A 14,461-nucleotide genomic window follows, 5' to 3' on the forward strand; every position below is an offset into this window, starting at 1 on the left:
TAGTATGTGGTGTCGGTGTTTGTTTTATGACTGTTACTGCCTGTTGTGTTGTTTGTGACTGCTGTGGCATGCAGTGTCATGCGTTGTTGGTTTGAGTCCCTTACGTGTTCATCCCTTTTGAGTAATGTTCACTGAATGTTCCTTCCTGTTGTCATGCTTGTGTCAACGCCTCCTTCCATATGGCTTTTGACGCTTGCATTCTTCATGCAGTATTGGCTACGATATTTATTGTGTTCCAGTCATCGGGATTACGTATTGTTCTGGCGGTGTCACTGTCGTTCTGTATAGGTCTCACTTGTGCCAGCGTGTTGCATAGTAGTGTGATATGTTCTGGTGCCCAGTTTCTCCGCAAACGCATATTTCATCCAAGCGATGCAGCAACTGAAACCCCATGATCCGCAGCTACTTTCTGAATTTGCTCTTCGATTTCTGGAACGGGCCGAAGATGATGACATTTGGCCGGCCAATGTTCTATGGAGTTCAAAAATGGTTCAAATGGCTCTTAGCACTATGGGACTTAACATCTGAGGTCATCAGTCCCCTAGAACTTAGAACTACTTAAACCTAACTTACCTAAGGACATCACACAACATCCAGCCATCACGAGGGAGAGAAAATCCCTGACGCCGCCGGGAATCGAACCAGGGAACCCGGGCTTGGGAAGCGAGAACGCTATCGTACGACCACGAGCTGCGGACTCCTATGGAGTGACGAGGCACAGTCTACACTACAGGGGGCAGTATTGCGGTACTATTAAACTGCGTGTTCTGCCCGAAGAGCAATAGCACTCGTCGTATGTGATTGTATGGTGTGCATTAACAAGCACATTCATTCTCGGTTCATTCTTCTTTGAAGACAGTACTCCAAGAGCATCCATCCGGTGTACTCTGGTGTCTGCACGACCTCCTTGTTCAGCATGTGATTCGTGCTTTGGAAGAGCGCAGTTGTGTAGAAACCACTGATTTCGTGCAAGATGGGGCAATACCTCATGTCGCTCGCCCATTCTTAAGATCTCCTTAATATAACTTTTCACGAACGTACTGTTTCCTGAGGTTTTCTAGATAGAGATGGCCTGCAAGATAACCTTATCTGAATCGGCGTGACTTTTCGCTCTGGGGATATCTGAAAGAAGTCGTTTACCAGGGACCCGTTCATTCACTTCCTGTTTTGATGGTGAATATACAGGATTCCAACGTAACTGCTGCAAGCAACGTCTGACCGTGTTCTTTCGCAGATGCAGCATCTCTCCGACGTCTCCAGTGTGCATATTGAACAAATTATACAAGATACTGCTAATAATAAAATCAATATTAGGTTTTTCTCATTAGTTCTATCTTCTCTGTTCACCTTCCGCTCTTAATTCATTACATATGGAAACATTTCTATACATGTTTTTGCATTCACAACGTTATACCTGTTGGCTAAGACTGGAATTAATTTTTTCCAACGTAAATCGATTCCTCCTTGACTAGCAGCACGTTATCTGTAACTACTCGGCGTGTTCCTTGTGCTAGAATAACTTTTGATAAAGTCTCCCTTGTCGATTTTTAAACCAATGACCGCTTCCAAGCAACTGCTTAAATTTATCTTGAAGGCCGTCAGAGAGACTACGAGAGTAGGTTGCGATGGAGGGTATGACCATTCTCAGGGATCAGTACCGGGTATACTGCTGAAGTCTGCAACACTTCAATGTCAGTGGGGAAAGACCAAAAAGAAGGTCAAAGAAATGGTGGATACAAGTACTAAATGAAATTATGTTTGCTACAAATCTCTATCAACAAGACGTAACGGATAGAAGGAAGTTTCAAAATTTCTTCAAAAAGCGATCTCTGTGACCAATGTGTATCACGAGGAAGAAGAGCAGGATACGGAAAAAAGATATAATTTACGTAAGAAGATATTATTTGCAACATTCTCTTGCAAATAAATCTTTCGATTTCTCCACCTGTCAAACATTCGTATCGTCAGAATCATAACCTTATAGAATAAAATGTGGTGAAGTATGAATTATAGAAAGGCAAATAGCACTCACTCACAGCCAGCATTACACAATTTACTTAACTGGCCGAACGCCCAACGTGAAAACATTCATGAAATAAAGAAACTGATTTATCTGTGAAATATCGTTTCTCGTTTTAGCAGAAAACAAATTGGGCATTTGAAATGAAAGCTCTATGACGTGCACCAACCAGCAGATCTACGGCGTTCTACTGAACGAACGGGGTAAGCTCGAGCTCTACCGACAAAATGTCGGAGGTTGTGCAATGACTTCTTCGAGCATTTTTTTGTAAGTGACCAGCTTTCCGCAGCGAATCTTTGCAAAACAATGATGTAATCATAGTTTACTCGCTTTATTACTCCTATTACCTTTGTCTCTGCGAAAACATCTAAAATACCTTCTCAACGAAGATATTGTCTGGAACATCCAATCATCGAAACGTATAACACAAAAGAAAAACGTGCTATTCATCAGCTCCCCCACCTCCCACGGGTAGAAAGTCGTGACAGATCAATCCCTTGCTATCGAAAAAGCCGACCAATAGAGTCTTAATCTAGGATTTTGTTAGCGGATTTTCTTTGGGAGTCGGGGGAGACTTGCCATTGACTGACGCCCGGTCTCCGGATCGTATTGGTAGGTCTCATCTCCGGTACAAGTAACGATGTGTAATGCAACTACACGTGACCAACGTACTTCGAGAGATTCCACAAGAAGAGCTTGCTAACAGTTCCCAACAACTTTACAACCGGTATCAGAAATGTGTTGTAACTAATGTTGGTTCCTTTGAAGGGCAGTAAAGGTATTTTGTTTTCAACATTTACTTCATTTACTTTCTGAAAACATTCTCCGAACTTTAGACGCACGACATATGAGGTTTATTTATTCATAGCTTTCGCTTTTCATGTAGTTATATGTTCGTAAGAGGTCACGCATCTTTGGAAGAACTATCTCTCTATAGCCAAAAACTCTTGCTGTCAATGTCTGGGCTATATGTTTAGTCTTAGGTCGTCTGAGGGTGGCCTGGAGCGGTTCAAAACGAATTATAAAGTAAATATAATTGTGATACATCGGTACTGTGTGTTTCAATTTTTCTTATCTAGTGCATGCAGTAGAGCAGCCTTAGCTCTACAAAGTGTCCGCCCTTTACTGTCTGTTGCAAAGTGTGCTGGTAGTTCGCGAATAGGATTTGGATGACTTAATGTCCTTCATGTATTAGTGAAAACTACTTTAAATGCTTGCCACAAGCGGAGTCCTTTAGCCCAGATGTTCTCGGGAACTGAATCGTGTTGACGCCTGGAACCGTCTCAGGTAAAATGTTACTGGTACAGGATATTGCTCTTCATTGATAGGTGGAGATATGTCCCACGGATACACACAGTTTCACTGGATGAGTGGCATCGTGGTACGTTTTTGCTGTCGACGAGCATACTGCATCAAGGAATAGAAATTTAAATTTTTAGGACCCAACTTTTTGGAGCAACATAAAGAGCGCGTTTGAGCTGCCAGCTCTTAGCCATTGCTGCTGCTGTCGTTTCCAACCACCAACTACCCAACAAGTGCCAGCGGAAATATTTGTTCATAAAAGACGTATTATTTGATACATGCTATACTTTCATCAGATTAAGCTGACTACAGAATGTCTAACGTGACTTAATTGTAGTCACAACAGTTACGAAATATTTTATTTTCTCCCTGAAGTTAATTCTTCTTCTTCTTATTTTATTTATACCTTTTCGTGCATCGGCGCAGGGTCGGTATTGTTATTTATCGTGTTTGGCAAGATTAGTTCAACGGGTGGCCACATGCCATTTCTGTCGCAACCAGTTCCACCCAGGGACGTAACATGTCCACCCTTGCTGTCTGCATTTACAGATATCCGTGTGAAAGTGAGCGAAAGTTTTTAAAGTATTTCCTAATTGTGTAAATTAGGCAGGGCTTGCCACGCGGGGTAGCCGAGCAGTCTGGGGCGTCTTGTCATGGTCCGCGCGGCTTCCCCCATCGGTAGTTCGAGTCCTCCTTCGGGCGTAAGTGTGTGTTTTGTCCTCAGTGTAAGTTAGTTTAAGTTACATTAAGTAGTGTGCAAGCTTAGGGATCGATGACCTAAGCAGTTTCGTCCCATAAGAACTTATCATATTTTTTTTAAAAAAGGGCAATGCTTGGGTACCAGCCTTGTATGTATTAAGGGGGGTTGACGTCAAATGAGCCGACTTGGAGCAGGAGAGTCACCACAGAACATTTTAATTTCTACTGTCTATACTTTTACAAATAAATTCATAAAACTTTGTCACCACGACCAGGAAGGATTGAGGACTCACACTTATCGCAGTGGATGTTCAAAAACGTAGCAAAATACCTTTTTTTACATGTGAAGTTTCATCATTTTTTCACTTATTACTGGCTGTATTTGTTGCTATAGGTACACTTTTCTTCCTAAGGGAGATTCTTCGATGTATTTTTCATAGCATAAAAACAGTAGTTACAGGTGTATGAAAGTAGAATTTTCCAAATCTATTAAAAAACTGTGGAAAAAATTGAGAAATAACTACAAGACTTGCGTTTTTTTTTCTAAACATCAAGTTAGAATGTATCAGTTCATTCATTTTTTCATAAATAACTTCTAGAGTTTCATACACCTGTAACTATGGTTTGCATGCTGTGCAAAAGTCATCGAAGAATAGCTGATTTTACACAAAATGCTGCAGTATAAAGCCAAAACTGATTAATGTTACCAACGTAGCTGTCGTGCGAGGTACAAGAGGATGGAAGCAATATGTTTATTGTACTTATTGTTTTGTATGGAAACTTTCCCTCTCGGCATTTTGAATTTTGCCATTCTGCGAACTTCAACAAGTTTTTTTGATACTTTCAGTGTGCTCTACTGGTTATTTGTCAACTATTCAGTGACACACACGTCCTTACTAAACATAGCTGCAACGAGTGGCATGGACCGTCTCTTAATCTTTGCCTCTCTCTCTCTCTCTCTCTCTCTCTCTCTCTAACCCAGCTATGAAATGGTCTCTGACGGACGCTATGCAGATAAATTAATAATAAGTAATCTCCATCTAGGATACTGTAATATATAATGTTATTAAAACAAGAGAATCTTAATGGACACAGCCGGCCGGAGTGGCCGAGCGGTTCTAGGCGCTGCAGTCCGGAACCACGTGACCGATACGGCTGCAAGTTCGAATCCTGCCTCGGGCGTGGATGTGTGTGATGTCCTTAGGTTAGTTAGGTTGAAGTAGTTCTAAAGGGACTGATGACCTTTGGAGTTACGTCCCATAGTGCTCAGAACCATTTGAACCATTTTACTGGACACACAAACGTTTATATTATTGTTGACAAGTTACGTAATGTGACGATCACCTCCTAATATTTTAACTGAACTAACACTGTTTTTTGCCTTGTTTCACAAATCTTATCATAATGAAACAAGACAAAAAACAGTGTTTGTTTAGTTAATTTACAATGTTTCACCAAGCGCCCACAGTTGATTCAATTAAAATGGTTTATATTTTAACTCTGATTACGATTTTATTGCCTGTCGTGTCGAAGTAGTCTCATTTTTATTGGGCAGATACAAATAAATATATTTTCACTGAACTCTCCTCTTCTAAAAGTGCAAATTATAGAACGATATGATTTTTACTGGCATAATATTTTTTAACCTGTGTTTCGACAGTAGTATAGAACCAGTCTAAATTTTGTTGTTTCTATTGATCTGAATCTCATAGAAGTGAAAATGCATCGTGTGGTTATTGCAGGCATACCTCGTTTTTGTACAACCTGCTCCTAATGTGAGCCTGATGTGAGGATGGTTGTATTGATAACTGAAACTATAGTGTGCGTCATTTACGACGGCGGCAGAGTTTAGGTTTGTTCTGCGCATCTGACATCACAAAACACAGTCAGCCAATGAACAGAGAACGACGTTGCCAGAGCTCGACTGCAATGCAGAGCACGGATGAGTGGCTTCAGTTTTAGAAACGTTCAGTCATCAATAAGGTAATTGAAGAAAAGCAATGTCTTGATAGCAGACTTTCTTTTATAGAAAGTTTGGAAAAAGCATTATTTATACCAGTTGCTTTACATTCCATTAAATAATTAAACGAAGCAAGCAATAAGCCTCCTAATTCAGGCAATAGCAAGGAAGGTGTTTTTATCATTCTCACGAACAGCTTTTTCGCAATAAAGGACAGCAGTAATTGTTTACTTCCTATTGTACTTCGACAAAACGTGAATAATTCATAGTTATACTAACAGTGTTTGTCGGTAATTTGCGTGATATATTAGAATCCTCCAGGAACTTCTTTGAATGACGAGCTGCGTTAGCGTAATGGTTAGGGTGATTGGCCGTGAAGCGGAAGGTTCTGTGTTCAAACACGGATTTCGTGGTCTGTTGGACTGATGATAGCTTCGTATCCTTATGCCGGCACGGTAGCTCAGCGTGCAGAGTGACAGCTACTCTCTAAAAAAAAAAAAAAAAAAAAAAACCTGAGTTAATAGATCAACTGAAACGGGTGTCCTACTTCATGAATTTAATTCCTTTGAATGTCATTTTTTGAAATTTCTACTGCTTTGTCTCTTCATTATAATCATAACAAGTTTTCGGTTTTTCTAATTTTGTCCTCGAATATTTCTTTTCACAGCAATTAAAAACAATGAAAAAGCACACATACAATATTCATACTATCTGATTTGTTTGTATATCTTCTCTTCCGCAGTCGCTGTTTTACTATTCATATTGAGATATATTCTTTGTGACAGTATTAAAAGTATTATTTAGAGCAGAATTTCGGCTCGTACGTTGCCGAGCTACTTGATTGTCTGACGCGATTCTTTGCTTCGCTGCTTTGGCAATATCATCATGTTCAATGTTTTCGTCGACTGATCTACGTTTTGTCAAGTATTTGCTGTCCATTGTGACAAACACAAACTGTTTGCGCACTGCACGTCACTGACAATATATTTTAGTTTCTGTGTTTTATTACGTCACAATTCAGTTTTGTGTACTTCGCCAATTTTATTTGAATCACAACTTTTTAGAAAAACGCAAAATGAATCTGGTATAAATAAAACTTTTATTACAGTCGCGAAAGACGGAATATTTCTCAATATTACATACGACACCTATCTGGTACTTAAATTAAATGAGATAATGTTATACAGTAAATTTTCTATGAAATTTAGGTATCTTGTCCACATTTCATTCTCAACATTGTGGCAACTAAAATCGACCATACAGAAAGTATACGCTATGGACGTTTACCTCTGCAAACTCTTCAAAATTTCGTGCAATGGTTTACTGCATTTAATGCTGCACAATAACTGCGTTGAACATCGAAACAAAATTAAGTCATTTATTGGGGGAAGATATCAGTCAGGAAAATTCGTAAATTCGTTAAAATCATATTTTTGGGCCAAATAGTTTTTGTGAAATCGAACGATAAGTGTGTCAAAGCAGTCGGGACACCATGTGTCAGCACAGGCGAGCAGTGCGCACTGTGCGGAATGCGGGGAGCACGTCTCTGTAGCAGCGAAAGGATTAATGCCGCCGTGGTGGCTTTACTTCATAAACTGCGCTCCCCCCCCCCCCCCCCTAAACGTAAGTTTGCGAACTATACTATACTACGGCGCTGCTTCGCTTGGCGCGTGCGTCGTTTGCAAACTGGCAACGCAGCAATCTCCCGCGTCTGAGCGGGCATGCGCGAGCCACCAAGATAAAAGAATTGAACTATAGTCTAGTAACAACATTTCAGTTTTCGTATATGAACGCGATCGGGGCAATCAGAAGACTTTTAAAACAGAATTTTGAAAAATTTTTTTTACATTTTAGCAAAACAAGGAATGGGTGTAACAATAATTACATTTTTTATATAACGCTTAAGTTGTAATTACAGATTTCCCAGGGCCGATTTAACTGGGCGTAGACAAAATTCAGGGGGACTTACAGTTTATCTCACCTATGGTGGAATCGGGCGCGCATCACGTCATAGCAGGCAGGTGTGGTGACCCTGCAACATGGCGGCCTGCTGTCACGCTGGCTGTCGGTTGACAACGGGCCACTTTCACCTCCTCATCTCAGTTTACCCGCAGCTAAATATTCAACGCTCATAACCTCTCGAACCGCTCCCTGCTTCCTCCTTAATAGCTCTTAATGTAAAACCGCCATGCGGCAGTTAGCAAAAACCTATTGTTCTGGACCGCAGTGGCCGTGCGTTTCTCCCGGTAACCACGCGGCGGCTTTTTTGGCGTTGATTAGACTGCAGAAGAGATGTCCATGTTTTATTTGGAAGTGCAGGTCAGTTAGTGGAAACACACTCAGATACGGAAAGTATACGCTATGTATCCAGACATTGAAACAAAGGACAACTATTCGACGTGGAATGGAAAATGAGGATATCACAAAATGACAATAGGCATAAAGATTTATATAATTCTCTTTCCAAAATTACGTGAGTAACATCTCTTGTCATTTTTTGTCTAAATTATGTACTCTTCTAGCACCACAGGTTGCTAATGCAGTACAGTCTCAAAATTCGAGATAAGAGAAATCATTTACTAAAATGTTCCATGAATAATAATATAAAGAAAGATGTGCTCATGTTTTTGTTTGTCCTTAATACAGAGCTCGTCGTTTTGACAGGAGATGATCTCAGAATTCGGGTGTTTTACTGACAAAGTGGACATTTTTTCACTATATCACAGCACATGTTTCATTTCCGTTGCAACTCGTCACAACAGTAACACCATTCAGCATTTCAGCACTAAAGTGAGCTTTTTACTGACGCCTTTATGAGACAAAAACAGTGCCGTAGTGGCACGCACTGAAAAAAAGTCTAATTCCGATACTGACTGCCAACTACTTACTGATAACCTGAAGCGTGTTCAGCTCTGTATGTTAAAACATTAACTTCTAGTATGTTCCAGAAACTGTACCGTTTAATTTAATGATAATAGTGACATACGATTTTGTCTTACTAACAGTTTTATGTCGAGATCTTTTTCCAAACTTAGGAAGTTCAGAGGATTGAAATAATGGTAAAAGTTATTTTATAAACTGACAAAATAAAAATCTTGGAATCTCAAATATGCCACATGTAAAGGACGGTATATATTTAGTTTTCACCAAATACTGAATATTTACGAAATTGTTAAGTATATTTTTAAAAAATAACAACAGATTTCTGCTTAGTTAACAATAAATTTCTGTGAATTTTAATTAAACTACATTTCGAAAAATATTAGTTCCATGTGACATTTATTATAACTCATGTAAAGTAAAATGTATGGAATTACTAATTTTAAGGACCAAATACCTTTAGACTGACTGATACTAATAATGTTTCAATACATTGCGAAATATTTTTGAAAAGTATAGAACTTTCGTAAGTATTTCAGAATGACGCTTTTAGACCAACAAACACGAATACTCTACTTCACAACAGCGATTAGAATGAACATTGCCGAAAAGAGAGATAGGATCACAGTTTTTGGGAAATGAGTATGGTATTGCAAACTGTATCTGACAAAAGAATCCTATAATCTTGATTTGTTATCCTATTAATGTAGTCTGAAAACCTAGTACAAGATAGGTATGCCTCCTAAATCCCACGTCATTCTATCTGAAACAGAATCACCTCATACATAGAATGACTTCGAACCATCCTAATATATCCCTCAAAGACCGCAGCTTGAGTGTTTTGTTCTTGTTGCCCCACTCTTGTCTTATCCTATTGCCTTGTCACTGCTGGGCTCAGTTTACAATGTCCCCCAATAACGATCGACGCTGGTTAGCTGCACTCCGCAAGTCTTAGGGCGCCAGCAGTTTCGATGTCGCTTTGAAAAATTTCTGTATTTTCCTCGGCACGTTGCCAACGTCCCATTATAAGCAGCAGACGTGGTGCCTCCAAGCTCGCTTGCCAAAAAAAGTTCCCTATAAACTCCCACTCCACACTGTCTTGTGAAACGGCTGTGAATGCGTGCAGGTGCCTATTCTCTCCATTCCTAAGTCATAAAGAGGGCTGCTGCTAATAGCAGACACCTCCCATAAGACACCCCCACGACACTGCATACACCATGGGTGGTCTGCCTACCTACAACCAGCACCGTTGTAAGTAGCGTGAATATATGTAAGCTATGTGTAAGGTGCGTGAAGCGCACTTTGAATAAGAAAATGCTACCTGACATTGAAGTCAACGTAAAAAATTGGGTCGCCACCAACTCTAGCCACACGACAGATCAGAAGTTGGGCTGAGTTAGAAAATTACCTAATTTATTCATAAGAAAAATCCATAAAAGAACATTCATTATGAATTCATTCATAAAGAATGGGATGTAATTATTAATATGATCCAGGAATTTTTCAGGTGAATAAAATTTTAAAATAAAATAAAGAGTGTGTGAACAATTAGCATAAGAGCAGCTTGCAGCAACACCCCTGAAAACAAGATCTATTCTAAAGCATTTCTTTTAAATGGAAAGAGAATACTAATTATTGGACCTGCACACATTTAAACGCTATGGATGGGCAAACAAGGAAATTACAAGAAAAATGGCGTAGATAACAGAGACGTAACACTGGTACACTGAATAAGATGGGAGGTAAAATTATTTATTCCTTAAAACATTGATGTAAGGCATCTATACAACTGCCGTTGTCTGGTAACTAAGTACCATTGCTTGTGAAAAGCTACACGCTATATTTTAGTAACATCAAACCATGCATTCACGAACAATTAAAATTTTACGGAGGACACATTTGAATAGACAAAGGATAACGGCAGAGGGCCAACAATCTCTAATATTAAGCCACGTGGATGGTTTCCAGCGGATACAATTAATGAGACAAAGAAAATTTACAAAGGGGCAAAAATTACCAAGACTCGAAAAAGATTAGAATATGTACACATGCAGTTGCGGGCACACAAACATTCACACTGAAACGAGGGCGCCTCAACATAAGCAACACCATTCTGCTACGTTCTTCTTACAGATCAAAGTCAAGATGGCGTTAAGAATCAAACTGAAAGTCTGCAAAAGCCGTGCATACCTTACTGCCACCCAGCAAAACAATCTTTATAATTTGAAACGCGAGGGGAAAAACTAACAGCTCCCCTCTCACTATGAGACAACGCACCACGCGGTTAAATCAACTCACCCTCCTTCGAAGAGACTTCGGATGCAGACCCTCGGCAAGCTGGAAGCAGACTGCCCTGTCACACACTCCAACGTCTCCCACGCGACCCCATGGTCAGGAAAACCCAGAGATGAGGCTTCCGCCACCAAACTGACACCGGTAACTTTCACACAAGGGGAGCTAACCTCTTTGCCTACCTGAAAACTACAAGCGTTGGCCAATCTGTGTGACTACTGCTGATTCTCTGCTGCAGACTAAACCACGTATAGCAAAATAAAACACACCCACATTCATTCACTCTCGCGTTCCAGAGAGTTCTGTATCACTGGAAAGCAATTATAATGATGTTGAAAGCGGACCACACGACCCTTTCACCGGTTTTCCAACAGCAGCGATACTTTCAGAGATAGTGTCGGTCAGCGGCCGTCCTGAATGGGAATCTTAGCAAACGATTTTCTGGAGCCTTAAAAACGTATAGAAATAATCTTAAGATTGACTGTCACGTAAGGCGTCTTCCCCAATGCTTGCTTCAACATGTCATTTGTTTTTGTGGCGGTTTCTCCGAATCTGATGGTGCAAATGGCTCTGAGCACTATGGGACTTAACATCGGAGGTCATCAGTCCCCAAGAACTTAGAACGACTTAAACCTATCTAACCTAAGGACATCATACACATCCATGCTCGAGGCAGTATTCAAACCTGAGACCGTAGCGGTCGCGCCGTTCCAGACTGAAGCGCCTAGAACCGCTCGGCCACAGCGGTCGTCTTTCCGAATCTGAAACAGAAGTTAATAAACACATTCCGAGACACCCTCAATTGTCAAGTTCGCAAGACACGCAGCATACGAGAATGTGGAAATGCGCACAGAAACTAAGCTCGAAAAGCTAGCACAAATCCTCTTCATACATTAATTCTCAGGGGATGTTTACCACCTGGTGGCCGCGCGAGATTAGCCCAGCGGTCTCAGGCGTTGCAGTCATGGAGTGTGTAGCTGGTCCCGGTAGAGGTTCGCGTCCTCCCTCGAGCATGGGTGCGTGTGTTTGTCCTCAGGATAATTTAGGTTAAGTAGTGTGTAAGCTTAGGGGCTGATGACCTTAGCAGTTAAGTCCCATAAGATTTCACACACGTTTGAACATTTGAACCATCTGGTATTGTTTTGTCATACCAGCTAAACTTCACCAGCCACACGTGCATACTGGATAATTTTGGGTATCACCTCGTACATAGCTTCATAGAAAACATTCATTTAAAAAGTAGGAGCATACTCCTGAACTGTATTAAACATGTAGCACCCTTAACACTATGATTCCTCACAGGCCGGAACAACTTAATGATCATCGTTATTGAGCAAGGACTGAATTGATAAGGAATGCAACATGTGCGCACAATTGCTCATACACTAAGATTGAAACTCAAAGAGAATTCGAAAGCGAAGTTCGCCAACTTCCAATAATAACTGAATCATCAAAGCCGACTGGGGACTCACAGCGAATAATATCATACTGCGTGAAGTGAATCGTGATCGATAGAAAACCAACTTCAGTTCCACCTGAATCTAAGGAAAATGTTAGCGGAAATTTCCCTTGTGAGAGCTCGCAGTTCTCCTGGAAATAGTGGCTAATAGTATTAAAGAGGAACACACTTCCTAGTGTTCTGAAAAATTGTATTTATTTTCTGACGAATCGGTTTTCGGCTCCACAGGCCATATTCAGGTGAACTGAATCTCGCAAACACGGATAAACATGATGTGCGACTTACACGGATTATACCTGCACAGAAAATACAAAAGTGACAAAATGTTTACATAGGATACATAAGAAAAATATTACAATAATTACATTGACTAAAAATGGGAGGTAATCAAAGAAAGTTTTTATATGGAGATACATATAACAAATGATGAGACATAAAATGAGTTTACAGTTTGAATCTAGTATTTGCAACGAAAAACGTTAATTTCCATTATTTCCAGTAGGGTCATCTTCTTGCTTTTTTTTTGAGACAGTGTAAAAGTCCAAATTCTGCATCATGCGGATGGTTCTCTGCTGTAAGGTGATCAGAAAAGATTAAATCTTTCTTATTTAATCACCGGCTTCTCACCTTTGCTGATCATTTTCTAGCAGAGAACCATCCCTATGCAGTAGAGTGTGAACTTTTACACTTTGTAAAAAACAAAGAAATAAAGCGGAAAGATGACCCTACTGGAAAAAATGTAAATGAACAAACACATGACACAGAATGCCAGCCGAGTACTAATCGATCAGATTCAGTTTCCATTTTCTCCCCTGTTAAATGAGGTTTTCATTCCAAATATCACATTCAAACTGTAAATTCATTTTGTTTCTAATCATTTGTTATATGCATCTCCACATAATATTATTTTTTGTTTACCATCTTTTTTAGTTAATGAAATGCTGCGACTCGTCTCGTTTGCGCCCCGGTAGTTTCTGAGTAAAACCAAAACTGCTTTGCCTCTGCTTACAGAGAGCGAACAAACTTGAGGGGGCGCACTGGCTATCACCATGACGAGTTACCCACTTATAGCAGGCGTGTACTCAGAAGATGGGAGAGACAGAGCCTGGTTCTTTCACCTCAAACTTTTCCACTCGGTTTATCGCTCATTACTGAAACGAAACCGTCCCTGTCGTGCAAGTCTGGGACAGTCAATAGCGAGATGCTCCGGCATGAAAACGGAGACAACGCTACCATTTCCGCTAGACTGGCGCCTCGAGCCAACTTTGAAATTTCAGTGGCCGTTCCCACACTTCTACTGCAGAATGAAACCAAGAACGTTCACGTTAACTCACACAGTCTCATGCTTTTTTAATTACAGCGGCATTCATTTAATCCAGCAGTCATCCACGTTCAGGACAGGTACTTACAGCTATATAGTGTGCTAAATGTAAAATGTCATAAAATAGCAAATGAAACACACTCAGTTTCACGATAAACTGGAACACCTGCAGCCGTCTTCCCGGTATCATTTGTTTTATACATACCAGTTTCGGTGATTCAGTACACCATCTGAAGGCCTTAGCCGAATCTTCGAAACTGGTAGCTATGTAATAAATAACATCGAAAGGACGGCTGCAGGTGTTCCATTTTATTACATAAGTGAACGGCCAAAGTCTCTCAAACTTGCAGTCAGAAGGATGGACATACAAAAACACTCTTGCAGTTCCCAGCTTTATTTTCCTCCCTGGCATTTAAATATGAGAAAATACAGGCAGAGAGAAGGTACTCTGCCTACTTAAACATGCCTCGAAATTATGAAGGCACAAAATTATATGAATGGTGGATTTATAGATGCGTTTTAGTTGCA

At 40.3% G+C, this 14,461-nt stretch overlaps 1 protein-coding gene across 1 annotated transcript in view; it reads left to right on the forward strand.

The window, feature by feature from the left end:
- The window catches only part of LOC124805143 (zwei Ig domain protein zig-8-like), a 914,439-nt gene that overhangs the window by 573,048 nt on the left and 326,930 nt on the right, over window positions 1-14,461 (forward strand). The gene's annotated exons all lie outside the window — the stretch shown is intronic.

This window comes from Schistocerca piceifrons, chromosome 7 (genome assembly GCF_021461385.2).
Source record: "Schistocerca piceifrons isolate TAMUIC-IGC-003096 chromosome 7, iqSchPice1.1, whole genome shotgun sequence".
Taxonomy (NCBI): Eukaryota; Metazoa; Arthropoda; class Insecta; order Orthoptera; family Acrididae; genus Schistocerca; species Schistocerca piceifrons.